Genomic DNA, 26,657 nt, shown 5'->3' on the forward strand with positions numbered 1-26,657 from the left:
TAAGAGAAAGAAACGACGGTGATGAAGACAAGGATGACGTGTCCCGTCATCCTTTTAACGCCAAGATTATAAAAGCGTGAGAGATAGCGTGGCATGAGGATAGAACAGAAAAGTGGTGGTTCCGGCGGGTCAGGGATACTTCGGCTGGAACAGAGCAACGCTGGCTATTTCCTGCCGTTCCGGGTATCAACGGCTGACTCAGCCACCTGCTACGCCAGGGGTGTCTCCAGTGCTGCTGCCGCCCATCCGGGTGGTGTCGCCAACGCCAACAACGCCAACATAGAAAGCGTTGTCTCCCAGGGAACTAGGGCATAGAGCTGAAACGGCAAACCCCAACGACGCCGCTTGCGACGCCAGCCTGACCATTACGAACACCCTCTCGACGCCTGCTAGCTGGATGCCCCTAACTGGCCTCATGCAATGCTTCATCAGCACCGAACCATGAGCACGAATTCCGAGCGCTACTAGAGTGTATATTCCCGTGTCGTGTGTCTTGGTAGCCTTTGTGTTTTGTGGTTGTTTCACTGGTAAGGTTTGTGTCCCTGGATTTGTGTCGCGTCGGGTGTTTTAAATATGCGTCAGAGTGGGTACACCGGTTGCAAGTCCATTCTTTCGGCCCGAATGTTCGCCGGGGATTCGTGACAGCATGTGGGGCTGGACTAACTATCATAATACCGGCATCGGTGTCCGATGGGGCAAAAGGGGCCGAGCCCTTTTTGAGCTTGTCCCAGATTCTGCTACATGGGCCTCATTTCGGCGTTGCTCTCGCTAACGCAGCGCACATTTCTGCGTCCAGACTACTACGATAGGTTGTCGGATATGTTTCGGAAGATCAAACCTAAATGTAGCCTTTATGTAGGAAAGCTCACAAAGGACAAATTTAGGGCCACCCGTTTAATAACTGTGGAACCTAATTGGGACATAGTGGGGCAGAGATTAGAATTACACGCATGATGCCTCACTCGGTCCTTTGTATGTTACATAAGAGCACGTCCATAATGAATGCGAGCACAATTTAAGTAAGGTAAAGTTGTGCCGCCTTAGCTAAAACGCTTTAGGTTGAGGTGATCTGTAATACGGCTCGACATCGGCGTGCCGGAGTGCTGCCCAGAGCGGTGCCTTGCATGCAATTTGTAAGCACGTGTAACGGCAAGTGTAATTTTGGTGCAAAAACTAGACGTAGCCTTATTGAGGCTGTCAACACTAAACATATTTAGGTTCCTCATCAGCGTTGGCGTTTATGAAAGCTTGGGTGTCCGCATGTTTACTGAATTCTTAAGACTTTTTATCAATGAGGGCTAACGCAATAATAAAGAGGGGTTCTTTTCGCGAGAGATAGCGCTAGCCCAAAAAGCCTGCCGGATTACTGCCGCTGTGGGTACCGCCTTGGCCGTAGCGGTGTTTGGGCCACCAGAATGTCTGCATACAAATGTTCGCGCTCTTTCCAACCCTAATTTATAATAGGGTCGCCCTATATCACTTATATATTATTTGTATAACAAGTGTAAGCACCTTTATTTCCATGGAAAATGTTTGACTTTTGTTCTCGCGGTTATGTAGACTGCGCTTAAATGTTTGGACCATACACACGGGTACGGGTAAGTGGTCCTTCTTAAGTGGTTGTCATTGATAGCCCGCAACTCTGTACATCAATAGCTTTCAGAACACAGAACTTCACTGCCTGAACAAGCTAGAAAATTATGTCTTTGAAATTAGATTGAATATGTAAAATATTGTACAATTCCATTTCGTGGTTGCTTAAAAATGGCGGCAGTCTTATACAAAATATGTGCATAATTATTGCCCGAAGTATTCATTTTGGAGAACTTCCTTGGACTGGGGGTGATCATGAATTATCGTGATCGGACACTTATGGCTATAATGCTGGAAAGCCGAATTTAAGTCTGCCCCTATAGAACCTGGATCGGTATCTCCAGTAGCCATTATAGGAGTAGCTGGCTGAAATATAAAATAAATCTTCATGCTGAGCGGCCGCTCAAATTTCTCCAATGTGGGACCATAAAAGAAATTTGGCGGGACATGCACATTTCATATAGCAGGTTGAATGTCGGCAGTCTAATAAGTGTTGACCACATCGGCCTGAAGTGAGACCCATCGGTGTGTATGTCAGCATCCTCCTTCAGGCCTACGTTGCCACCCGTTACAGCAACGGCATCGAGTCCATCGCCATGGCCCACATTGTCCTCGCAGTACCCACCAGGGCCCTACTCTGTCCTACGCATGATAAATGACAAGTTACGTTATGGCTTAAGAGCAATGAAAGAGCTTCAAAATCTAGCTCGATCATTTTACCATATACAGTGCCCTGCAACTTTATCGTATCCATACTAAAAAAGTCTCCCCGCCTCTACTGGTGGCTCATTTGCGTTGAAACTGAGCACAAAGCTTGCGCGTTCTTGCAGCCTTCTTTACGGAGTAAGTTTGACCATGGTGCTTACTTGGTTTGGCCGCGCATGATGAGAAACCAGAACCGTCTGCGACGAGACTTAGGAGCCAAAAATACCAGCGCAGAGTTTCCAGCACTACTTCTTCATAAACTAAGCTTTCTAAACATCGACCCTTGTGTAATTAATTGTATTCGCGCTTTCCTCACGTCCCGCGTATAATTTGTAAATTCTAGAGGCTTGTGTGCACTACACCGATCTAGGTCGGCCGACCCTCATTAGACCCGTTTTTTCCGTGGTAATCGTGTTTTTCACACGGCGCCGACACTGACAGCGCGACGATGGTCGGCCGACGGGGAAGTCGGTCGACCGACGCCGGGAGCGAAGAGATCGGGCTGCCGTGAGCCAGCTTCCTAGTCACACAACGACGAAGCGAGGCCTCGCTGCCCGAGCGGACCAATAGCTGTCGCCACCCCGGGGCCACTGATTTAAATACTTGGTGCTCGATTTTTACCATTTGTTCACCAAATAGCTCAGGCATTCGCTAAATGAATACTTCACGGCAATAGTAAACGGTTTGCCATTTCCCGTGTAAGCGAGAAATTTTATCGGGAATGCGTCAATGGCAACGAGTGCATGCGATCGCTGCTGCAGTTTACATCTGTGTGCATACACACACGCTGCTCATTTTCATGGCCAAAAAAGCACCTGTCGGGCTCTGCTTTACTCGGGTGTTTTTTCTTCTCCCACAACGGCTCCGAAATTACGCATTTACGCAACGCGATAACTCCGCAAGAACCGCCGGTGCGTCGACATAGCACATGATAAATGTTTGGCTTTTGTAGTTGACATCGCAAGAGATCGGTTCTTGAATTTGCTCTCCTCGATGCAATTAATATTCGATCCTGATTCCCTTTAACCGGGAGTGTAATCGGCAACATGCCGCATGAATTAAAACGGTGTTATTTGTTGCCCACGAGTGCCGCTGACTGCTACCAGCCGCCCTCAACATTGCTCCGCCGACCAGGTTACGCCGGCACTTACTGCTGTCTCTACAGGCGCCCCGTGATAAAATAAATAGGCGGCGATGACATCTAGGCACCCTAGAAGCAAACGTGGTTCTCAGGTCACTAAAACCAAAACTACCACCGATTACCATTTCCACGCACTTAAACATGTTAATTTGTTCTCCACGATCGTCGGCATCATACACATAAACTCTGCGGGCTCGCTAGGCCTACTCACCGGAGACGGGGTCGGCGTCGACTCATATTCAACAAAATCCCCCCCTCGCGAGTGTTGAGGAGTGAAAATATGAAGCGCCATTCTACCCTGCTTAATTTTGGCATGTATAGGACACAGGGAAGCGCAGCTATGCACTAGCTGTACGGCATTTCATTCGGCATTTGTTTGTTGGCATTTCATTTTCGTTTGCTCGATCATCTGCCGAGGACTGATCGGGTGACCATCGACCGATGTGTTTTGTCGGCGTAGCTGGTATTGAAGCTTGTCACACTACGATAGCAGGCGGTAGGTGGTCGTGCTGGCTTTGTTGTCGGTTTATTGAGACTGACCGGTACATCAACGTCAGGATCTGCCGACCTACCCGTCTACCACCGATGTCGGCGTCGCGTCGCCCTAGTGTAAACAGGCCTTATTGAAATGGACTCATTTTCGGTCCCAGTCTGGTCCGGCGTCCCGCAAGGATCGGTTCTGGGACCGCTAGTTCTTATTTTTGATTTACATATATGACTTGTCTTCCTGTGTTTCTTCGAAATTTTGTCTATTTGCTGATGACTGTATCTTGTACTGTAAACTTGCTGATAAATCTGATGTCCTATTCATTCAGAGTGGCCGTAATAATATGAGTGCATGGGACAGCAAATGGTGCATGCAATAAAACATTAACAAACGCAAATTCATGAGGGTATCTTTTACTAATGTAACATGTCTCATGTATATGCTTAATAAGGTCCCATTAGAATCTGTACAGTCTTACCGTTACCTTTGGGTAATTGTTACTAGTGATCTACCCTGGAAACGCATGTCAACTCCATCATCGCTAAAGCCAATCGTGCTCTCGGGTACAACTGTCGTAGTTTCTCTCTTATATCATCATAACAAAAATTAATAATATATACAGCGTACATACGTCCACAATCAATTATCTGGTTGTGACCCCGGTCAAGCAGCCTTCATTCACTTCATTGAGGCAGTACAAAATCACTCAGCCCTGTTCATCTTAAATAACTATCAAAGGACAGCCAACGTTACTAATGTGAAAGCATTATTACATCTCCCGCTGTTATCGACTCGAAGAAGACATCCCGCCTCCCAAGCTCATTTGTCTCGATATGTCCATCTTCTGAAGCGACTGGCTCCCCTTTCATTGCCACCTATTGTCGCGCTGCCAGTAGTCTCATCGCTCTCGGCGTAAAACGTGCAGTATTAGGGTGGCGCTGCGCCACGAAAAAACCTGACGTGTGGTGCATGCCTCATTGCCATGCACTCTGTTTTCATTGCGGCGCAACAAGCCATCTGTACCATGAACGCTCGTATCGGTGTCTCGGTCTTCGGAGCTTCTGTATCGACGCCCCTCCACCTCCTTTTGGCCAACGTCCCCGAGTTATTGAAAAGTATCCCGCGGAGCAGTATCCTACATTCCCTGCACAACGTCATTACCTCTCCCTGAGCCAAGGCGCTCTTCGCCGTCCTACCACGGATGCTCGCTAGCGAGCGGCGCCATTCGCTCAGCCATCGTCGGGAAAATAAAACAGCACCATTTGAGGGCGAAGCCGCTGGTAGTGGCTGCACTGAAGTCCTTCAGTCCTTCGGCCATAGTCGTTTCGAGCCGACTGAGAACTGCAGTATACCATGGCTTAGGGATGGCAACCATGTTTCTTTTGATACCTCTTATTTTTGTCTTTAGTGGACAGCAGTGCCGACTACGATTTTGAGGCGTAGAGAACTGTGACACGCTCCAAAATACCATACAATGTACGCTACGCATAGCCGAGCAAACACGTTGCCTATCCTTTAAAATGTTTCAAGTAAAAAGTCTTGACGCGTCACGAAAATGCCGTGAAGATATATTGCCGCGAACTCTTTAAATCTTTATTTGTTCCTGTTCGACAGCCGCTGGCATGCGGCCTTGTCATTGTTATTATGGCGCGCTTATCAATTCTGTATCCCGTGTTTGTTCATGCTGGTTGTCGCGATACTACGCGTTATCATTTTCTTTGTCGCGAACGATGTGCCGAGATCTGTCTCGAAGATTCGAATCACTCGCGTAGGTTTCTACAATGTTACAGGTTGTGCTACTAGCAGTTTGCGACGTTATCTATATTGTTCTGAGCAGCCTCTAAATTGAGCGTTTACGAGTACGACGGGCATTCTTTGTTCGACGATTGGCGAGCCCGTTTGTTGCTATCGCCCCTGCCGAGTTGCTTAGTTCTTTTGCGGGCGCAAGTCAGCCCAATAAAGTTTCTTCAGTGCAATCACCGACTCCTCATTAGTGTCATCGACCTTGTCACCACCACACGGCATCTGGTGGAGGTGCTGGCGCCGTTCGACACCGGGAGGCATCAACTTTGAAAATGGTCCAGTCAACAGCACCAGTTGTCTTGGTGCAGCCCCGGGAGCCCCCATCTTCCAAGGACTTCCCACTGAAGATGCGGAGGACTGGATGTACCTCTTCGACCGTGTTTCAGAATTCAACGGCTGGAAAGACAAAGCGAAGGTAAGGCAAATCTATTTCGCTCTTCAAAGATCTGCCCGTATATGGTTCGAAAATCACGAGGCAGCTTTGAAGGATTGGGAGACCTTCAAGAAAGAGTTTTTGACTGCCTTTGCAATTGTCGTTCGAAAGGAAAGACCCAAAGTGATCCTTTAATCAAGACTTCAACTCCCAAACGAGCCCCTCCGGGTCTACATAGAGGGGATGTAGCGCCTCTTTCGCCGCGCCGACCCGAACATGACCGAAGGTAAGAAAGTGAAATTTTTAATGTGAGGCGTTAAAGATTTGCTTTTTTTCAGGTCTTGCCCAGAACCCGCCGAAAGCTGTGGACAAATTTGAAAGTGAAGCATCAACCATTGAGAAGACGCTGGACACCCGAATGCGCCACTACCATAGTGCATCTAGAAGCAGAGAACGCCTTCGCGATCTCATCCGTGAGATCGTCCGAGAGGAACTTCGTCGTTACTGCCATCATTCCAGCTACCCCAGGTTGCAACGCTCGCGGACGTCGGCCGTGAATAAGTCCTGCAGGTGCTGGGCGTTCTGCGATAGTTCCAGCACAGGAGGCAACAGCGATGAACAACGCTGCTCCATTACGTCGCCCTGCGCCCCGACGTGATGACTTTCCAAGCCCTCGCCGCTACCGTCCTGTTCCTGAAAGCCGCCCCTTGGCCCCCTACCAACGACATCCAAGCTCCAGGAAGTGCGACGCCTGGAGGACTGCGAACAACAGGCCATTATGATTCCGCTGTGGTGAGGCCGGCCACATTCTATGCCACTGCGCATAAAGACAAATTGGCCTCCGCGGATTTGCAGTCGGCGCCCCATGACCCCGCCCCGATGAACGACTTCACGAAATTGAGAACTACATACGTAGTGGTGAGTGTGCGCCACAAACCCGTCGATTCAGGTCCCCATGGGCCCGCTTTTCGTCGCCAGGCCGCATTTACGATGACAGTGTACAAGGAAGGTCCCCAAGCCCGCCCAGGGGAACTAAATAGAGAAACCTTTGGAGGTGAGGTTGCTTCACGACGAAAACACGAAGATCCTCCATTGCCGACGATGAGTGACGACGACGACGCCAATAAATAGCTGATCCACAGGACGACAACATTGACGAGACCAGACATCAAGTTGACATCGCCGCCCAGCGATATTACGGCGGTGTGCCCAGTCCGCGACCTCAGCACGAGACGAAGCAGAGATCGAACACCGAAGCCAACGTGCAATACTAGGACGCGAACAAGCGACCTTGAGATTGCTGTCGACGAACGCACCGGTGCCGACTACTGTGTCATCAGTAGAGCTTTCGCCGCCCAGTTCAAAAAGGTGACGACCACATGGGACGGCCCGCTAATGCGCACCGCTAGTGGTAACCTTATTACGCCATTGGGGCGATGCACCGGAAGGGTTACAGCAAATGGACGTACCTACCCTACCAGCTTCGTCGTCCTACAGCACTGTTCCCGCGATGTGATCCTGGGCATGGATTTTCTGAAAGAACATAGAAATATCATTGACCTCCGATCCCAACTAGTCAAGCTCTCGACCGACAAAGCCATACCTACTACGAGAACTTCGGCGCATCACGTCGCTCTCAACGCCCTCAACGGACAATTGACCGTACCGCCCCGATCAAGCGTCATCGCCCCTGTGGTTACAAAAGAAGTCTAAAGCACAGAAGGGGTTGTCGAAGGAAACACTCAGTCGTTACTGGATAGAGGACTTGCCATCGCAAGAGGTATCGTCCGTTTCCGTCATGGACAAGCTGATGTGCTCGTCACGAACTTCACCAAAGAATACCGGCACCTGAACAAGGGCGTGACGATTGCTTTCCTTGACGAGCTAGCGGAAACCCGAGAAGTCTGCGCCCTCCACAGCCAACTTGAAGGCAATGCACCCAACCGAGTCAAGCAGCCCGATTTCGACATTAACCCAGCGCTCCCCCGAGACAGGAAAGACCGAATTCGCACTCTTCTTGAAAACTACAGCAAGTGCTTTTCTTCAGCGTCGAAAGTGCGGCAAACTCCGTTCGCAAAGCATCGCATCATCACGGACGAAAACAGTCAACTGCTACGTCAAAGCCCCTACCGTGTATCGCAAAGAGAACGCCAGGTCATACGCAATCAATGAGGAAATGCTGCGTGATGACGTGATCCATCCATCCAACAGCCCCTGGGCGGCACCAGTCGTTTCGGTGAAGAAGAAAGATGGCACACTTCGCTTTTTGCATCGATTACCGTTTCTTGAATAGCATAACAAAGAAGGATGTCTATCCACTTCCCCGCATCGATGACACACTGGACCGGCTCTGCAATGCATGGTACTTCTCATCGATGGACTTGAAGAGCGGATATTGGCAAATTAAGGTCGACGAAAGAGATCGCGAGAAGACAGCATTCATCACACCGGACGGCCTTTTCGAGTTCAAGGTGATGTCGTTTAGCCTCCCACTCCGCAACAGCGACGTTTCATCGAGTAATGGACGCTGTGCTGGCGGGCTTGAAGTGGCAGATTTGCTTGGTATACTTAGATGATATCGTTGTCTTCTCGTCAAACTTTGAAGACCACCTGAAACGGCTGCAGACAGTGTTGGAAGCCATCAAATCATCGGGATTTACGTTAAAACCAAAGAAGTGTCACTTCGCCTACCAGGAACTGCGGTTCCTAGGTCACATCGTTGGCAAGGGTGGTGTTCGGCCAGACCCGGAGAAAACAGCTGCAATCGCACAATTTCCACCACCTTCTGATAAGAAAGCCGTGCGCAGGTTCCTTGGGCTGTGCGCTTATTATCGACAATTTGTCAGAAATTTTTGGCACATCGTCGAACCGTTGACGCTGCTAAACATAGGCTGACTTACCTTTTAAATGGGAAGCGCCGCAAGGAGCAGCCTTCGACGAACGTAAGCGCCGCCTGCAGTCCCCTCCTCTCCTCGGCCACTTTGTTGAAAGCACTGAGACCGAAATTCACACCGACGAAAGCAGTTTGGGCCTAGGAGCCGTTCTCGTCCAGAAGGGAGCTGGACTGGAGAAAGTAACTGCCTACGCTAGCAGGTCCCTCACTAAAGCCGATTCAATTACTCGACGACCGAGGAGTGCCTCACGATCATCTGGTAAGTTCCGTCCATACCTATATGGTCGACCATTCAAGGTTGTAAGTGACCACCACGCACTCTGCTGGCTGGCTAATTTGAAAGACACCTCCGGCCGCCTTACCCGATGGAGCCTAAGACTTCAAGAATTTGACGTTACGGTAGTCTATAAGTCGGGCCGCAAGCATTTAGACGCAGACTGCTTATCGCGCGCTCCCGTCGACGTTCCTCCGAAGGAAGATGACGACGATGTCTTTCTGGGACCAGTTAGCGCCAGCAGCTTAGCACAACTGCAGCGATCAGATCCTCAGCTGAAAGACCTAGCAGATTACTTGGAAGGCAAGAGCGCTTCTCCTCCTGCTGTTTTTAGGCGTCAGTTTTCGTCGTTCGCCTTAAACAATGACGTCATCGTAACGACGAACTTCGCTCTCAACAAGACAGCTGAGCTTCTTGTCGTGCCTAAAAACCTCAGGCCGGGTCTTTTTAATGGGGGGAGGGGGTGCAGTAATGCCGCGAACTGTTTAAAACTTTATTTCTTCCTGTTCGACAGCCGCTGGCATGCGGCCTTGTCATTGTTATTATGGCGCGCTTATCAATTCTGTATCCCGTGTTTGTTCATGCTCGTTGTCGCGATACGACGCGTTATCATTTTCCTTGTCGCGAACGATGCGCCGAGATCTGTGTCGAAGATTCCGATCACTCGAGCAGGTTTCTACAATGTTCCAGGTTGTGCTACGAGCAGTTTGTGACGTTATCTAGATTGTTCTGAGCAGCCTCTAAATTGAGCGTTTACGAGTGCGACGGGCATTGTTTGTTCGGCGATCAGCGAGCACGTTTGTTGCTATCGCCGCCGCCGAGTTGCTTAGTTATTTTTCGGGCGCAAGGCAGCCCAATAAAGAGTTTCTTCAGTGCAATCACCGACTCTTCATTTGCGTCATCGACCTTGTCACCACCACGTGACAATATTGATTGTATGTGCTACGTTTTCAATATTTCTAAGCATCAAACGTATATTGTGTGCAATTCGTTCTTCCGGCTATTTTTAATTTTTGTTGTTCTTTGTTTTGGTGGTCTGTTTTCTTGCTTTATTAGGAGTTTTCATCCCTCCATTATTTAGCAACATATATTTGTTACCGCACATATCGCCTAATGCAATGTAAAGTAGAGGGTAGCGGCTTGGGAACTAAAAAAATGAATTGATTCAGAAGGCCCTAATACAGACAGAAGCTCTCGAGTCTGGAAAATGGGAAGATGGCATTTGCTTGGTGATACAAAATTTCGAGGTGCGTTATTGTTCTCCCTCGACTCTCTTCATTTGTTCATGGAAATATACAATTGAATGGAATTGAACCTAAAAGCGCTGATACAGCCAGAGTCTGTCGAGCCTGGAAAGTGTAAAGGTGACGTCTACATGGATAAAAGGAAATGTCGAAGTGCTAGATGAAGAAACCTCAGTGCACCGATAAGAGGCTGAGCGGAAAGAATAGCAGCTGGCGAGGCACCGACTAATATTGCTCTTAGCCTTGAAACAATAAATGCGGAACGTAATACGAGCAGTAAAATTTAATATAGTGGGCCAATAATATAAAATGATGTGTATATTTAATGTGCATTTTGTGAATATTAGTGCGGGATAATCTCCCATCAGTCTGTAAACATTGGCCTGTTTAAAGAAATCATAGTGCCGAAATTAATATTGTGATGACTTAATTTTGAAACAACCTTTTTGTATGCACGAACTCTTCAAATTATTTGCCTTCTAAATCACAAGAACCGGGCGCATTAAAAAGCTGTCACCTAAACAAATTTTTAAAGCACTGCGGCATTCACACTGCGGAAATGGTAAATTCTGAACGATGCTGATGCACACGAAATATATCACGTTTGCTCACAATATCTTTATCAATGAAATACATTGTCATTCTTATTTGGACTTTGTTTGTTGTAATATTCACTAATTACAGCGTCATTGCCATCGCTACTATCATGCGAACGGTAGAAAAGGAGAATTCTGATGTAGGTTTCATGATCCCAGGCGTGGCGCAGCTGGTTAAAGCGCTCGGCTGGAGATCCAAGGGATAGAGGTTCAATTCACGGAGGAGACAGGGTTCTTATGTTTATGATGCCATCATCAAGATGATTGACAAATGACACATAAGCACTAAAATCCCGCACACATTTCGCTCACAACTCTGAAGCAGGGATTTCGTTACATGCGTCTAGAGAGGATTTCGCCTTAAAAAAGCTATGTAGAATCCGTATAAAGCAATAATTTTTGAAAGATTCTGATATGAAACTCTTCCACGTTATTTTATTCCTCCGACATTACCTAATACCTAAACGACTAGTATGTATGAATAGGAGGGTTTAACATCCCTAAGCGACTTAGGCTACGAGAGACGCCAAAGTGGAGTACTCGTGAAATTTCGACCACCTCGAGTTCTTTAACGTGAAGTCACGTCACATAGAACATGTAAGCCACCGCATTTCGCATCCATCAGAACGCAGCCGCCAGCGGTACGATACGCAATATTGTGAGAAAAAGCGATCGGAAACAAAATTCTGGTTGAACAGTGGTTGCTCCAAATTTGCTCTCCTTAACCAGTGTTGTTTGGCGTCTATATTGTGCTGTGCTGCTTAAGTATCCTAAAAAAGAATGGCAGGATTGCAAAAGCACGTAGTGAATTTTTGTATGCTGACATATGCTGATCACGTTGCTGTTTTCTTCTTTAATTAGAACATTTTAAAAGCTGTTTCTTGTTAGGAAATTTGAACAATTGTAATATGGGAACGTGCTTGGGACTTAAGCATAATGATTGTCCGCATCGAGTGTCTTCGCCAACCTACCGCGAACTACACCTAAGGGTATAGGTATATTGACGTATCCCTCAAAAAGTTTACAATGATAGCCTTATTTAGTCAAAATAGGCCGTTAAATAAAGAAAAAAGGCACAGTTTGGTAGACTAAACATCGCAATAATTATACGTTCCAGAGGTTGCAATCCTTTGTTGGTCAGCAAGCTTTGGTACGTGATGCAACTGGAATGCTTTTTCCGACACATTTCAGTAATGATAACCCGTCAGTTTGGAACGGTGCAAGTGCAAAACGTCTTTTAAATGGAACGAGCTGTATACGATAGCTTTGAATAAACACATGCTTTTGTGTTAGTAAATCAGCATACTATAAAACAATGTTGTGCCCAGAAGGGACAATAATAGTGTAATTGGAGAATGCGGTTTCTTAGGAAATAACATTTTTATCTATGTTTAAGATTGGCTTAATATTTCACCTATATGTTGCTTCTAGAAACAGTAATCTCTATAGCCATGCCTTGCGGTAAACTGATTTAATGTATGGCACTTATGCCTTACGTGGAGGTTTTCGAATTGGTGCGAGCTGGTTAGCTTCAAACCTAAGAATTCAGGTAAGCAAGGTTCTAAATGGGCAGATATTGACTTTTAGTTTAATATGGTAGCCTTAATCATTTTATTAAAATACCAATGTGTAATACAAACGGAGGACAAAATATGGTGGATGCCTGTGATCTGCCTTTAAGAGTATGACGCGATTGCGTAGGTTGCAACCTGACATAGAATGAAGGCTATCACCAAGTAGTGGGAACGTGCCTGCGTGGCCCAGGAATAACGTCTCTCACTCATAATGCCAGGCCCTTGTCAAGTTTTCTCTGATATCATCCTCCTATATGAAAGGAGAGTCCATAGTTTGAAGCTCTGCCAAACGTAACGTCAAGTTTCCCTAAGTCTAATCAATCCGTGTTCATGCGAGCTAGCAGCTACAATCTGCCAGCGAAATGCTCATGATTTTCGCTTACAACGCCTACGACGACAACGTCGAAACCAGCGGCGACATCGACAACGACGGCGACGTCAATTATGAATTTTCCGGTTAACATAGGTTTTACGCTGTCGTGTTTAAATGCACTGTTCACTAAGAAACATCTAATGTTTCCTTTTGCTCAAGAGCACCTATATTTATTTATCAATGCAAACCCACTGGTACAAACAAGGGAATTAATGTACGTAAATACGTGCGAACGACAAAAAACCAAATAAAGAAGCTATATTAGTTTCAATAATGTTTCGTCACAATGCATAGCCATCTTTAAAATAACGATAAAGCCTTATAATGGCCGATGAAAAAAGAAGAATGTAAGCTATTTAGTTTGAACGTAATAGAGTCTCAATGAGACAGGACCATGTTGCCTACAATGGTGCGTTACTGCTGGCGATTTATAAGCGAACTGCCTAATTTCAAGTTTGGCATTAATCAGAGGATAAAATAATTCAAGCTTCAGTTGTACTCAAGTCTCAGCAAATATAATTTTCTATCATTATTTAGGCAAGTGAGTAAAGTCACGAAAGCTTATTAGGTATGAAATAGCAGCATTTTTTGTATTTTTTTCAAGCTGGTTGATATTTTACTTAGTGTGTGGGTCCTAAGCTATGTATACTATTCTAGTCTGGGCGTAATAAATGAACGCTAAGAGAGTAATTTTACAGAAAGGGGCGCTTTTGTGTCTGTATCTCAGAAAACCGAGCGCGGAAGGCAGAACAGATTCTATTATTATGCCACTTTCAGGACAAGCTAGGAGAGTTCAGGTAACACCAAGTCGTCCAAGATCGGCTGGATCAGCCACGATCGGCCGCGACGGTGTTTCGAGCTGTGTGACAGGGCCCATCGCGTATGTTTTGTAAGCTCATTCTTCTACGAGCCATCGCGGGAGTTAGCGCGTATTTGACTGTGCTTTGTTTAGCTTCTGGGATGAGTGGCCACTACTTTGTCATAGTGTGTTTCCGGCGCATCAGAGTGCATAAAAACGACGCACGCATCAGTGTGCGCAGTGCGGATGGCAGTGCAATAGGGACAAGAGAAACGACGGCTGTGAAAGCCAAGGTTTAAAAGGAAACAGTCGTCGTGGTGTACCTCTGTTCTCTTCGTCGTTATCATTTTTTCACTAGGCTTCCTCTTCGTATCTGATAAGCTGTGGCCGCAATCATTTGCGCAAAATTAAACGCTGAGATTTCATATTAAAGGAATGCATGGTGATTTGCATGCATCCATGTACGTGTTTTGAGGGCACTGCGATGTTTCGGTACGCGTAAAAACGTGTACACCTTTATTTTCGAAACCAATGCGATGGGAAGTGACCTGGTCATTCATCTATCCTATCTTAGCGTTCTAGTCAGCAACGACTTGCCACTACGATCGCCTATGCTAATCTGATCCCTGCGTAGATTGCAGCTGGATTGTAGATCGTTGCACAGACCGACTAAAGGTGTATTCACACAAAGGAACGAATTGCAAAGCGATCGGTGACGGGACCCCTGATCCACGGTCCGCCCGTCTGCGGCGAGCAGTCGTACGGCAGGAGAGAATAGCAGACGACATAGCGGAGTTACTCCTGCTCCCAAAGCACTGCGCGAGCGAAGAACCTCGTGCGGGCGCGCTGTTGTCGAGGGTAGTCTACATTATGAACGGTGTCTCGATGGGTGAATACGTGGCTGCGGTTACCTGCAACTACTGCTGCTGCGCCGCTTTCCCAAAATATTGTTGAAGTGACTGTACCACTCAACCTGATAAACTGCGCAAGCAGTTCTCTGCAGTGAAGGCGATCGCGCTTACTCTAGAAAGCTGCATGAGCGTGCTGCTTTCAATCCTTAGAAGATGACCATTCGAACTGCTGCTCATATGCTCTCGGTACGAGTCAGATGTCGAAGCTTCTACAGCTAGAAAGCGATGAATACATCAAAGCGACTGCTCTGTGCAGCCACAAAACACGCATTCGGTGTCACGCAGTTACAATAAGCTACCATTTTTTGAAAACTATGTACGGCGAGCAAAGGCAAAAACATTGCTTTAAATTACAAGCTAGTTTGACTCCAAATCAGAAACGACTGCTGTGCGGTAATAATGAGCAGTCTGCTATCCCTTTACATGATTGTGGGAAACATACATCGCTGCTCCAAATACAAATATCGGGCTAAGATGATCGGGATACAGAACAGGATGACGACCATTCATGCTTGCTTCGCGGCCGTACAAGTCAGTCATTTAAAGCCGTTTCTCGCTTTCCTCCAGCGCTTTAGTGCGTATCTGTTACGTTGTGTATGCTTGGGCATCGGGAGTATAGCTGGAAAGCGTTCGGCGAGAGAAATAAAAAACCTGAGCAAAGTGATTGATTGCCAAATCTATTTTGATAACCTATGCAAATATTCAGTTGGGAAATTTCTGGTAGAGGCAAGAAGAGAGAGGATGATGCATTACACACAAGTTAATTAAACTTTGTCACTAGGGCTTAGAAGTCCTAAATGAAAACTTGTTGTTCGGTTTGAAAGAATCATTCCCGCAATAATGTTGAGGACACTTTGGTAAAAGTTTATTAGAAATATAGCTATCGCAAGTATTACATGAAACAGAGTAATTTTTGTCTTCAGAGCTGGGGAAACTAAACGAGACTTCGGGAATATTGCAAGAGAATAGATGATGAATGCCGAAACATTGCGCTCTACGTGAGATATGTAAATATTGTAAGTTCTCAATATACTTGACCTTAAGTGGGACTGAATGAACTATGGCGGCTGATGCTGCATGCTTGAACCGAAATATTACACTGCTATTGTGCTGAGCGATTGGAACCGCCACATAATCTTATTACCTGAGTAACAAGAACTGTGCTATTATACAAGAGAACGCGGCTAAATTCATCTACACAGCGGGTCGTCTATGCAAACGAAAGTGCATTAATCGGAAAGCGCCGCGCTCGTAGCTGACATTCTTTTTGGGAGGGTTTAGTGTTCTTGAACAAATTTGAACATGCCCAATTTAACATGTTAATCAAGTTTAGGGTGCCAACGTCCCAAGTCGAGGGGCACTGTTGCGGATAGCTACGGAATGTTTGACCCCCTCGGATTACGTAAGGTGCACTGACTTTCCATGGTAAACGAAGGCATGCTTTTCGTCTCCGTCTGAAAGCGGCCGCCAAAGCCGGAATTCGGTGCCACGTTCTTGTGCTCAGGATGCGACTGCCCAAATCAATGAGACACCGGGGCGGTGCGTTGCTGATATTCTGGAGCATGAAAACTTCATATTACTTTTCAATACTAACATATTGTTACGGAAGATCAAGAAAAAAGAAGCGGGCAGTGGCGTGGACAAGAGCGCTCGCGCTAGGCCCGGCAACATTCATTGAACATCATCTCACAGTCATCGAATATCTCTCTGTTCCCTGTTCTCCTGTTTTATCAGCTTGCCTCTTCGTAACATTTAGTTGGAGATGCGAGGTACTTCATCATCACCCCCTCATCCTGGTCCGGAGCTTCAGTACCCTACGACTTCTTGCGCTGTCGGCTGAAGGTTAGGAGGCATTTCATGGCTGTTCCCCAGCCTGCCGGACCCAGCAAGACCTTGCCGGGTCCGGCAAAGTCTTGCTGGGTCCAGATGTACCGATGTACCGACCAAAGACCCCACGACACAAGACACTGCTACACTTCAAGACATCCTCCCCTGCCTATGTCATGCGGTGCGCGCCTTGGCCTCTGCCATCGAGTCGTGGGAACGTGTGGCCCGAGAGTGTCCTGGTCCAAGGTCTATCGGGAATCATTGTGCCGGCAAGCCGTTCTCTTCCTTCTTCCTCTTCTTCAAGCATCCAGACACACGCATCTCCACGCCATGGAATTATCAACATCGGTAAACTTTTTCGTCCATGATCGGGACAATCGCTCGGTGGCCACGGGTCATGTTACCGACATTCGAGACAGAAGAAGCGGACAGTGGCACGGACAAGAGCGGTCGTGCTAGGTCCGGTAACATTTATTAAACATCTCAAAGTCATCGAACATCTCTCTGTTCCCTGTTCTGTCTTTATCAGCTTGCCGCTTCGTAACAGTATTAGTTAAATGCAGACGAGATCAGCGGAAAATTGTGGCTCCCAAATACTTCCTTGAAGCATTTGTATACCAAGGGCGGGTCATCTTATCCTCGCGAAGATTTAATTTTCAGACACGGACCTTTTTCATTTTAGTTCTGCTTGTGCCCCTTGTGCATTCTATTAGAATCTACCGAGGTAGCATATGCGACCGGCCCGATATTGGAAATTGAATGGCGACATCAGGTCCACCAGTGGGCCCGCGTTGCCAATGCGCTACCAATAAGGGTACAGGCATGCGATAACATTGACCACTCTTGGACCAGTAATTTACATGTTCCCCCCATGATTGGCATCCATGGGCTATGAACGGGCAATAATGACCTTGCGCATAGAATTGCTTGTCAACATTGTATACACAATGATATATAAGGCCAATATTACTCAGCCATCGGCAATGTCTTGTCCATAAGTCGCGAATCATGGCATACATTGGTAAATATTTTCCTCCCAGTGTATATGGCTTGTCGACATTGAATATAGCTTCAGAAGAACGGAAATCTGAGCTAGTTGGTGCATTGCAAGATCAAAAAACAGCGCGGCTACTTGGGACAAACAGAGAAGGGAGAATAACGGACAAGCGCTGACTAACAACTGAAGTTTATTCGAAAAAAGCACAGGTAATATACACTTTTTTTTTTCTTCATGAACCAGGACGCATGCGCTCCCAAACAAGCATCAGTCTAATCATGGGAATCCAAATATACAATCTCAGTGTCATGCAGAAGCACCGATGGCGTGCTCACGCAACTATCCCCTTTTTTATGGATGTGATAGGCTTCCGATAACTCCCTGGTTAGTTGATCCTTATGCCTGTAGATTACATTAGTGTTGTTAAAAAGAGGTGTGCATAGTTTTTTATCAGGATATCTCTGATCATTATTTAAAGGGCAGTCCCTGTAGTGCAGGGCAAGGTTCGAAGATGGGGCATTTTTCAAAGATGCCTTATGTTGGCGTAGCCGGGTGTTGATACATTTACCTGTTTGGCCTATATACCTCCTTCCGCAAGAAAATTCTATGTCATACACCACGCCTTCAGCACATGGTACGAAGCCCCAAATCAAATCACATGGTACAAATCAGCCCACTCAAAATTGGTAAAATGTGGTATAGCTGTCGCGTGCTTGGGGTCTGCCCTTTCAAAATCGTGTGAGCATGAAATGATTAGTAGTTTTGGACAGCAGATTGACAGATTAAGATTGGCGGCATATCCGGATCAGGTAATCTCACTTGCCTGTAAAAAAATTTTAAGAAAACTAAAGTCGGTAGATAGATCTCAACCACAGGAGCAGGGCAGTAGAAAGAAGTACGCAGTCATCCCGTACGTACACCGGTTGTCGCATAGGTTAAGGAACATAGGATCAAGATATGGTGTTGATGTAGTATTTTCAGCCCCCAAAAAACTTGCCAAGATATGTGCCATAGTGGACAGAAGAATGAAGAATCAACAAAAAAGCGAGAGGAGGTCGTGTAAAATAAATCACCAGGTTAAGTTCGTACCATGTGCTGAAGGCGTGGTGTATGACATAGAATTTTCTTGCGGAAGGAGGTATATAGGCCAAACAGGTAAATGTATCAACACCCGGCTACGCCAACATAAGGCATCTTTGAAAAATGCCCCATCTTCGAACCTTGCCCTGCACTACAGGGACTGCCCTTTAAATAATGATCAGAGATATCCTGATAAAAAACTATGCACACCTCTTTTTAACAACACTAATGTAATCTACAGGCATAAGGATCAACTAACCAAGGAGTTATCGGAAGCCTATCACATCCATAAAAAAGGGGATAGTTGCGTGAGCACGCCATCGGTGCTTCTGCATGACACTGAGATTGTATATTTGGATTCCCATGATTAGACTGATGCTTGTTTGGGAGCGCATGCGTCCTGGTTCATGAAGAAAAAAAAAAAAAAAAGTGTATATTACCTGTGCTTTTTTCGAATAAACTTCAGTTGTTAGTCAGCGCTTGTCCGTTATTCTCCCTTCTCTGTTTGTCCCAAGTAGCCGCGCTGTTTTTTGATCTTGAATATAGCTTGGCATTCATTGGTCAATATCATCCCGCCAGTCTTAGTGGTTTGCCAACATTGTATGCATCTTCAGTTCTAGTGGCCGATATTGCTCGAGTGGTGACCCCTGGCCTACATTGAACATATCATGGCATGCATTGGTAAACATTGTCCAGCCAGTATTGGCGGCTTGCTAACTTCGAATATATCTTGGCAAACATCGGTCAATATCGCCCTGCCAATCGTGACGGCTTCCGTACATTGTGCTGGGAAGCCATCAGATAGCCGTCAGAAATGGTCGAGGATAGCATACAATGGTTAATATTGTCTTGCCAGTATAGCTGGCTTGTCCACATTTATTATATCTTGGCATATATTGCTTAATGTTATCCCATCGGTCGTAGTGGCTTCCCAACAATGTATACTTGTTGGTCTAGTAGGCAATATTGCCTAATGAGCTGTGGCGACTGGCCAGCATTGCACCTATCATGACATACATTGATGAATATTGCAATGCCAGTTTTGAACTTGTCATCATCGAATGTATCTTGGCACACAATGATCAATATGCTCCCGCCAGTCGTATTGGCTTCCCAGCATTTTATATCTGCAATTATAGTGGTCGATGTTGCCTGACGAAGCATAATGGCTTGCCAAAATACCATACATCTTCACATAGGTTAATCAATATTCTGTTGCCATCATTGATGTCCTGTCAACAGCATTGGTATACAAACCAAGACCTAAACAGAGGAAAAGCACGAGCCTAAAATCTCGGACGACATAATTAGCGGTCTGACCAGCCGCTCGGAGCGCTGGCGGCAGTGCAGTTGATAAGAGGAAGTAGGCTGCGCTTGGATAGTTAGTTGGAGGCGTGGATATAATAAGTTCCAGAAGCATCCAGATGTCAACTCCTCACGTCATATAGGCGTCCTATTTCAAAAAAGTGTGCACTACTTTCGAACGTTCTCCGCATATAAAGCAATTCAGAATGAAAGCATTTAGGATATAAGTTGCTGTCAAAAGATAAATTTGGTCAATCGCTTTTGTAAGTGATGCCTTCAGTACTGCGGCGTTATCAAATCAGAATGTGCTTGATATAATATATATTGAGCTAGTTCAATATATATTTTCCCTAAGCATCGCATCAGGGCGTGCCCAACCTGTCATGCGATCCTTAAGGAGTGCGCCCCCCACACGTGTTTCGATTATACCAGTTGCCAGCCCTGGCGCCGACGGTTATGTGAGTGCCTCGTGCTCAAGAACGATATTATCCTGTATACGCGTCCCCAATGCGTTGGCTGAGAAATACATTTCAATCTCCTGTCAGGCGTCGTCCTGTCTGCATAGTGCTGAACTGTCTCTTCCCTCCGCATGTAGGGGTATAGCAACGGTCACGCCTAACGGCCGAACTCACCGAAAATATAAATCGCAACTGCAATGGTTTATCAAGGGCCGTGGTTCGACGCAGAAATCCATAAATGTTCGACGGAAATCATTCGGATAAAGTCGTATTTTGGAGGGAACATTATCAATGATGACGCGAAGAAAACAGCAATCTTGCCTCAGCACTATACTCAAGTACCGTCAGTGTGTTAACTGGGCGTAACGCGCCAAAGAAAGTCCAAGAGTTGGCCTACGCCGAGACTGTCCAAGTACTGGAAAAGTACGATCCAAAGCCTAAAGAGGCATTGCGTCGCATGAAATTTTTACCCGCGTCCAAAACAAAAATGAGCTAGCACAGAAATTCACTTTCTAAATTTAAAGACTTTTCAACGATTGAAACGTCGGTGATAATTTTGAGCGCATGCTACGGGACAGAATAGTGTGTATATTCCAAAATACTGTGGTTCAAAAAGCACTACTCTCACTGCCGAAGTTGACTGAAGCAATCGGGAGACTACTTTGTGGTGACAGAAACTGTGGGGCAAGGAATGAACCTCATAAAATCTCCCAAGGTGAAGTCAGAGCCTGGCCTGCACAAAATGCAACGAACTTCAGCAAGGAAAGGCAGCGCTGTGAAGTACAGCCAGCAGCATGCTAACGACGCGGAAGCCAGTTAAACAACCAAACAAGGTTCAGCTTCAAAAAGTAAAAGCTTCTGACGAAAACGGCACCATGCCGTCGTGTGCCGTTCAAAGAGCAAAGAGAAACGAAGCACATTCGGGTTAACCCAGAGATGGCCACACACCGCGATTCGTGCGGTCTAATTCCCAATGTATCGAGCACATAGGGGATTCTGTGTCTATCACTGACCCGTGAGTTTTGCGTCAGATTTTGCGTCAAACGGGGGTAATCAACTTAACTTTTCTTGAGCAGCGCACTGTTGCTTGAGCAAGTGCATCCGACGTTGACCGACTAACCGCATTTCTTTCATGGGGCCTATTACAAGCCGAGACAACTATTCGCAGTTGGAACGTGAAGCATTACGACTGGTATTCGGTATGACTCTGTGACATCACAAGTACGCGCATTGCGCGTTCCGTGCTTCCATCAACCACAGACGGACGCTCGAAGTGGAAAGGCGTTTATTCAGGCCGAGCAACTGGCTTATATGGCCTGACAGGGAGAGGGGGAAGGAGGAAAGAAGGAACTAGGGGAAGGGTGGAAGGCGTTCTGGCTGGCGTTCGCCAAACGGTGTTCGCCAAAGACGGAACGTTTTACAACATTTCTCTTCCCTTAATAAGAAAGTCGCTGTACTGGCTTCTTTTGGCGCGTGGAACGTCGAAGTGGCGGCGTCGTACACGATGGCTGCGTCGATGCGGCTCCTGCTTGCTGTTGATGTGGACAGCTTTCGGCGTCTTGCGTCGCTGACGAATTCGCCGGTGACGTTGAGGCTGGCTGTGGGGTATCTGCTCGAGGAACTGCGCACTCCACTCCTTTGTCATGGGCTACAGACGTTGGTATACCAGCTTGCACAGCGCTATCTTCCCCTGGGCTGTGATCCTGCGTACGTGGAGGAATTGTGTGTCGAACACGCACCTGGTCGACGTAACGGCTGACCGGTCCGGCCGGTGTCTCTATGGTGACCATCCGTGACCCTCTTGTAGACGTGACTGTTCCGGGCCGCCATTTTTCTCCTATGCCAAAGTTGCGCGCATACACTGCAGCTCCAGGAAGAGTGGGTGACCATTCATGTGGTTCAGAGACTGAACCTGTAGGGATGGGTGGAAAGCATGTATCTAGGCGAGAGCGGAGACGATAAACAAGAAGCGCCTCTGACGGAGACTTGTCCGAGCTGTTAGGTGTCCTTCTGTAATGAAGAGCAGTCTGGATCGGTGGATATCTAATCTTTCAGACCCCATCTTTTTGAGGCCCTCCTTAATCGTTCTGACTGCTCTTTCCGCCAACCCATCTGACGATGGGTGAAACACAGCCGTTCGTAGATCAGTTATATTATTTTTTTTTCATGAAACTGTCAAACTGAAGACTGGTGAACTGAGTCCCGTTATCCGATGCCACAGTCCTTGGCATTCCAAACCTGCTGAATATCTCGCGCAAAGAATTCACGGTCGCAGTAGCATTAGCTTGCTTCATGGGAACTACCTCAATCCACTTACTCTATGCATCAACTACAACGAGAATCATGCTTCCCGGCCAATGGCCCTGCGAAATCTACATGTATCCGGGACCATGGTTCTGGAGCAGTAGGCCAGCATTCTGGTGGTGCTGCGGCTGGTATGGACAAGTTTTGGACACAGTTTTGACATGTTGCTGATAGTCGTTCTATGTCGTGGTCTAATCCTGGCCACCAAAATGATGATCTGGCAACTGCTTTCATCGCTGTAGACCCCTGATGTGTTTCGTGCAGCAGGTGTAGAATACGATCTCGCGCTTCCTTTGGCACTATTATGTGGTGCCCCCAGTACACCAGCCCGTGGGCCAAAGACAGTCCTTGTCGTTTGTCAAAAAATGGGATAGCGCTCTTATCAGCTATACATCTTGCCATCGACCGCCAGCCATCCTTTGTGGACTGCGCAACCCTTTGTAGTTGCGGGTCATTCGCAGTTATTTGCTTCAGTTCCTCAAAGGACACCGTTCCGTCATCGAGTCCTGCTAGAGCAAGAATGTAATCAGGGGGATCTTCTGATTGCAACTCTGTCGTACGTTGTGGCAGTCGACTCAGGGCGTCGGCATGCAGAAGTTGCTTACCCGGCGAGTACTGGAGCTTGTAACGAAAACCACCCAGGAACAGAGACCAACGTTGTATGCGCGCGGCTGCCAGCGATGGGGTCGGTCGATCCACTCTCAGCGATCCCAGGAGAGGCTGGTGATCAGTAACAAGTGTCAACTCTCGACCTACGAGAAAATCCCGGAACTTCGTTGCGCCAAATACAAGGGCAAGGGCTTCGCGTTCGGGTTGCGAGTAATTTCGTTCAGCCTTTGTTAAGGTTCGCGAACGGAAGCCTATGGGCTTCTGCACCTTTCCATACGTGTGGAACAGCACGGCTCCAATCCCGTGTTGCGAAGCGTCAAACTCTAACTTGAGGGCTGCAGCCGGACTGAAATGGACAAGTACTCCGCAAGACAAAGGCCTTGTTTCGCTTGCATAAATGCCGCCTCCTGTTCAGGTTCCCACGCCCATCGTGCGTTCGTTTCTAGCAGCTTGTACAACGGTGCAAGAACAGATGATAAATTTGGCATGAACTTGGCGTAAAATGTGATCATGCCCAAAAATGCGAGCCGCTCCTCCTCATTTTGCGGACTAGGAGCTTGCATGATTGCTTCAATATGCTGTTCTGTCGGATGTAAGCCCTCACGGTCAATTCGGTGACCTAAGTAGGAAACCGATGCCTGGAGAAATTCACATTTGTCCCGTCCGAGTTTGACGCCGTGCTCTTCGAAACGCTGGAGCACAGCATGAAGGTGGGCCTGCGGTGGAATCGCGATAGTGATTATGAGAAATGGACAATGGACAATCGCTATACTGCCAACCTTCTCGAATACATAAGCGCAACTGGACTTCACTCCTTTTACCTTTCTGTCTCCTGCATCCCATTTCCCCTTTCTCAACTTATGCTTTGTGGCAAACTCTTTGAAAGAAAAAGTATTATGTATCAGTCTCGCCGTGTTTTTCCGATACCAGAATATCGTCGAGGTATGCCTGAACACCTGGTATGCCTTGCAATATCGTGTCGATTTTCCGTTGGAAAATGGCAGGCGCGGAAGCTATACCGAAAGGCAAGCGGTTGTAGCAGAACAACCCACGGTGTGTATCGATAACGCAAAGTTTCTTGGACTCGTCATCGAGAGGGGTCTGATTATAGGCTTCACGAAGGTCAAGAGTGCTGAATTGTTCGCCACCATTCAAAGACGCAAAAATGTCATCAATAACAGGTAGCGGGCACTGTTCCAGCTCGCATGCAGGGTTCAGAGTTTGAAATCTGCACAGATTCTAACACTGCCATCCTTTTTGAGTACCAGCACAATCGGTGTAGCCCACACTGCGTTCGTTACTGGGGACAATACTCCGAAATTCAAGTCTTTCAATCTCTTTGGATACCTTGTCGCGCCATGCAAATGGAAGAGAAAGGGCCTTACAAAATTTTGGTGTGGCTCCTTCTTTTAGTTGCAGATGCACTGGTGGTCCGTCTATCAAGCCCAATTCTGTGCTGAAAACATCTTAGAAGTCCGAGAGCACATCGTCCACCGTTGATGTGCAGTTCTTCCCTAAGCTCTCCGCCAGCTTCGCCCCGACGTTGAGGACTGACGACCCTGCGTTGCTGAGCTTTGATATCAAGTCGTGTCCGCAGAGACTTGGTCCTGAGCAGTGAACAATAATTAATGAGCCCTCGACGCTGGTTCCGTTGTACGAAACAAACATATCCAACTGCCCAGCACTGGTAAGGTTCCTAAGTAACAGGAAAGTTTGATGTGGCACAACGACAATGGTGGCCACTGTTTCTTGTGCTGCTCAAAAACGTCCCTAGGCACAACACACACAGCCGATCCAGTATCGACGATCATCTGTATATCACTGTCACACCACGTGAACGTTCGGCGAATCGGAGGTTCCAATTGAGCTTTCCGAGACGCAACTAAAGTCCAGATGTGCATGCTGTCGGCCGCGTCATCCAAAATCTCCTTTGTTACATTTAAAGCTTGGCTTGACCTGCCCCGAGCATAGTTTTACCGGTGTTGCAAGGTGCACGCACCTGCCGCAGCGGTAGCATCGAGCGTTCGTCCAGCCACATGCGTTTGTGTTGTGTTTAGTGCTTCCGCACCGTCCACACTCTAATACCGGCTCGTCTAAGCTCTGTCGACGCGCGCTTATCTTCATGACAGCTGTCAAGTCCGAAGAAATCACGTTGGCACCCTGTTCTGCTGCCTCAGAGCTGAACGCTATCGCTTCGGCTTCCTGCAGGGCGAGGTTTGTTTTTGCCAAAAGCGGCTTTTGCAGGGCACTTGACCGGACGCCGCATACTATCGTGTCGCGAAGCATTCTATCGAGCATGCTCCCAAAGTTGCAGCTATCCGCTATTTGGCGAATTTAGTCAATGAAGTTATGAATAGACTCACCTTCCAGCTGGCGCCGGTTGGAAAAGCGGTAACTCTCCGTTATTTCGTGGCGTTTTGGGTCAAAGTACGAACTTAGGTTTTGATTACTTCTTCGTACTTCATCGCATTTGGCTTCTTCAGTGCAACGTTTCCTGAAAGCACTTGGACTGTGCGTGTGGTTAGCGCAGGGATGAGCAACGCCCTTTTCTTCATTGGATCTTCGATTCCACTTGCTTCGAAGTAGGCTTCAACCTTCGTCACCGCGGTCGTCATACTCGGGAAGCTGGTGATGTGCCGTGGTTGAACTGGCTGCATCCAGCGTCTCAGTCTTGACCGTTGTTTCACGTTGGTTCTCGTCGTGGGTTCGTATTGGGCTAATCGCGACTGCTACATCACAAATACACGTATTGCGCGTTCCATGCTTCCATGAACCACAGACGGACGCTCGAAGTGGAAAGGCGTTTATTCAGGCCGTACAACCGGCTTATATAGCCTGACCGGGAGAAGGGGAAGGAGGAAAGAAGGAACGGGGGGAAGGGTGGAAGACATTCTGGCTGGCGTTCGCCAGACGGAACATTTTACAACAGACTCAATTCCGCGATTACCTGCCAGGCAGAACGTTTCTTTTGGTTACAGACCATAAGCCTCTGGTCGGTCTGTTTCGAGAAGACCATTTAACTCCAGTCCTCCCGAGCGGCAAGTACATGGTCCGCCTGCGCTCGACTCCACCAACTGAAACTAACTGAAACTCATTCAGCGAGCTCGGCCGCCGGCTCGGCCCGAGGACAAGATTGGCAAGTAGCCTTAGAACGGCCAATTGTCTGTAGTCAACCTTGGGCTGACGAGTACGGCGGACTTGGCCAGACTACTGCCGCTGCAGGGACTTGCATGGGTCATGGCTTACCCACTCGGCTCAACCAAAGCCGTAGTTTTGCCCCTTCGGCGGTACTCGCTGCTCTGTGGTTTGCT

At 47.3% G+C, this 26,657-nt stretch overlaps 1 pseudogene; it reads right to left on the minus strand.

Annotated features, from left to right (window-relative positions):
* Positions 1 to 21,154: 21,154 nt before the first annotated feature.
* Positions 21,155 to 25,172, minus strand: LOC146174229 (uncharacterized; annotated as a pseudogene).
* Positions 25,173 to 26,657: the final 1,485 nt, after the last annotated feature.

Source organism: Amblyomma maculatum, chromosome 11, assembly GCF_055883805.1.
Source record: "Amblyomma maculatum isolate TAMU_Amacu chromosome 11, ASM5588380v1, whole genome shotgun sequence".
NCBI classification, from domain to species: domain Eukaryota; kingdom Metazoa; phylum Arthropoda; class Arachnida; order Ixodida; family Ixodidae; genus Amblyomma; species Amblyomma maculatum.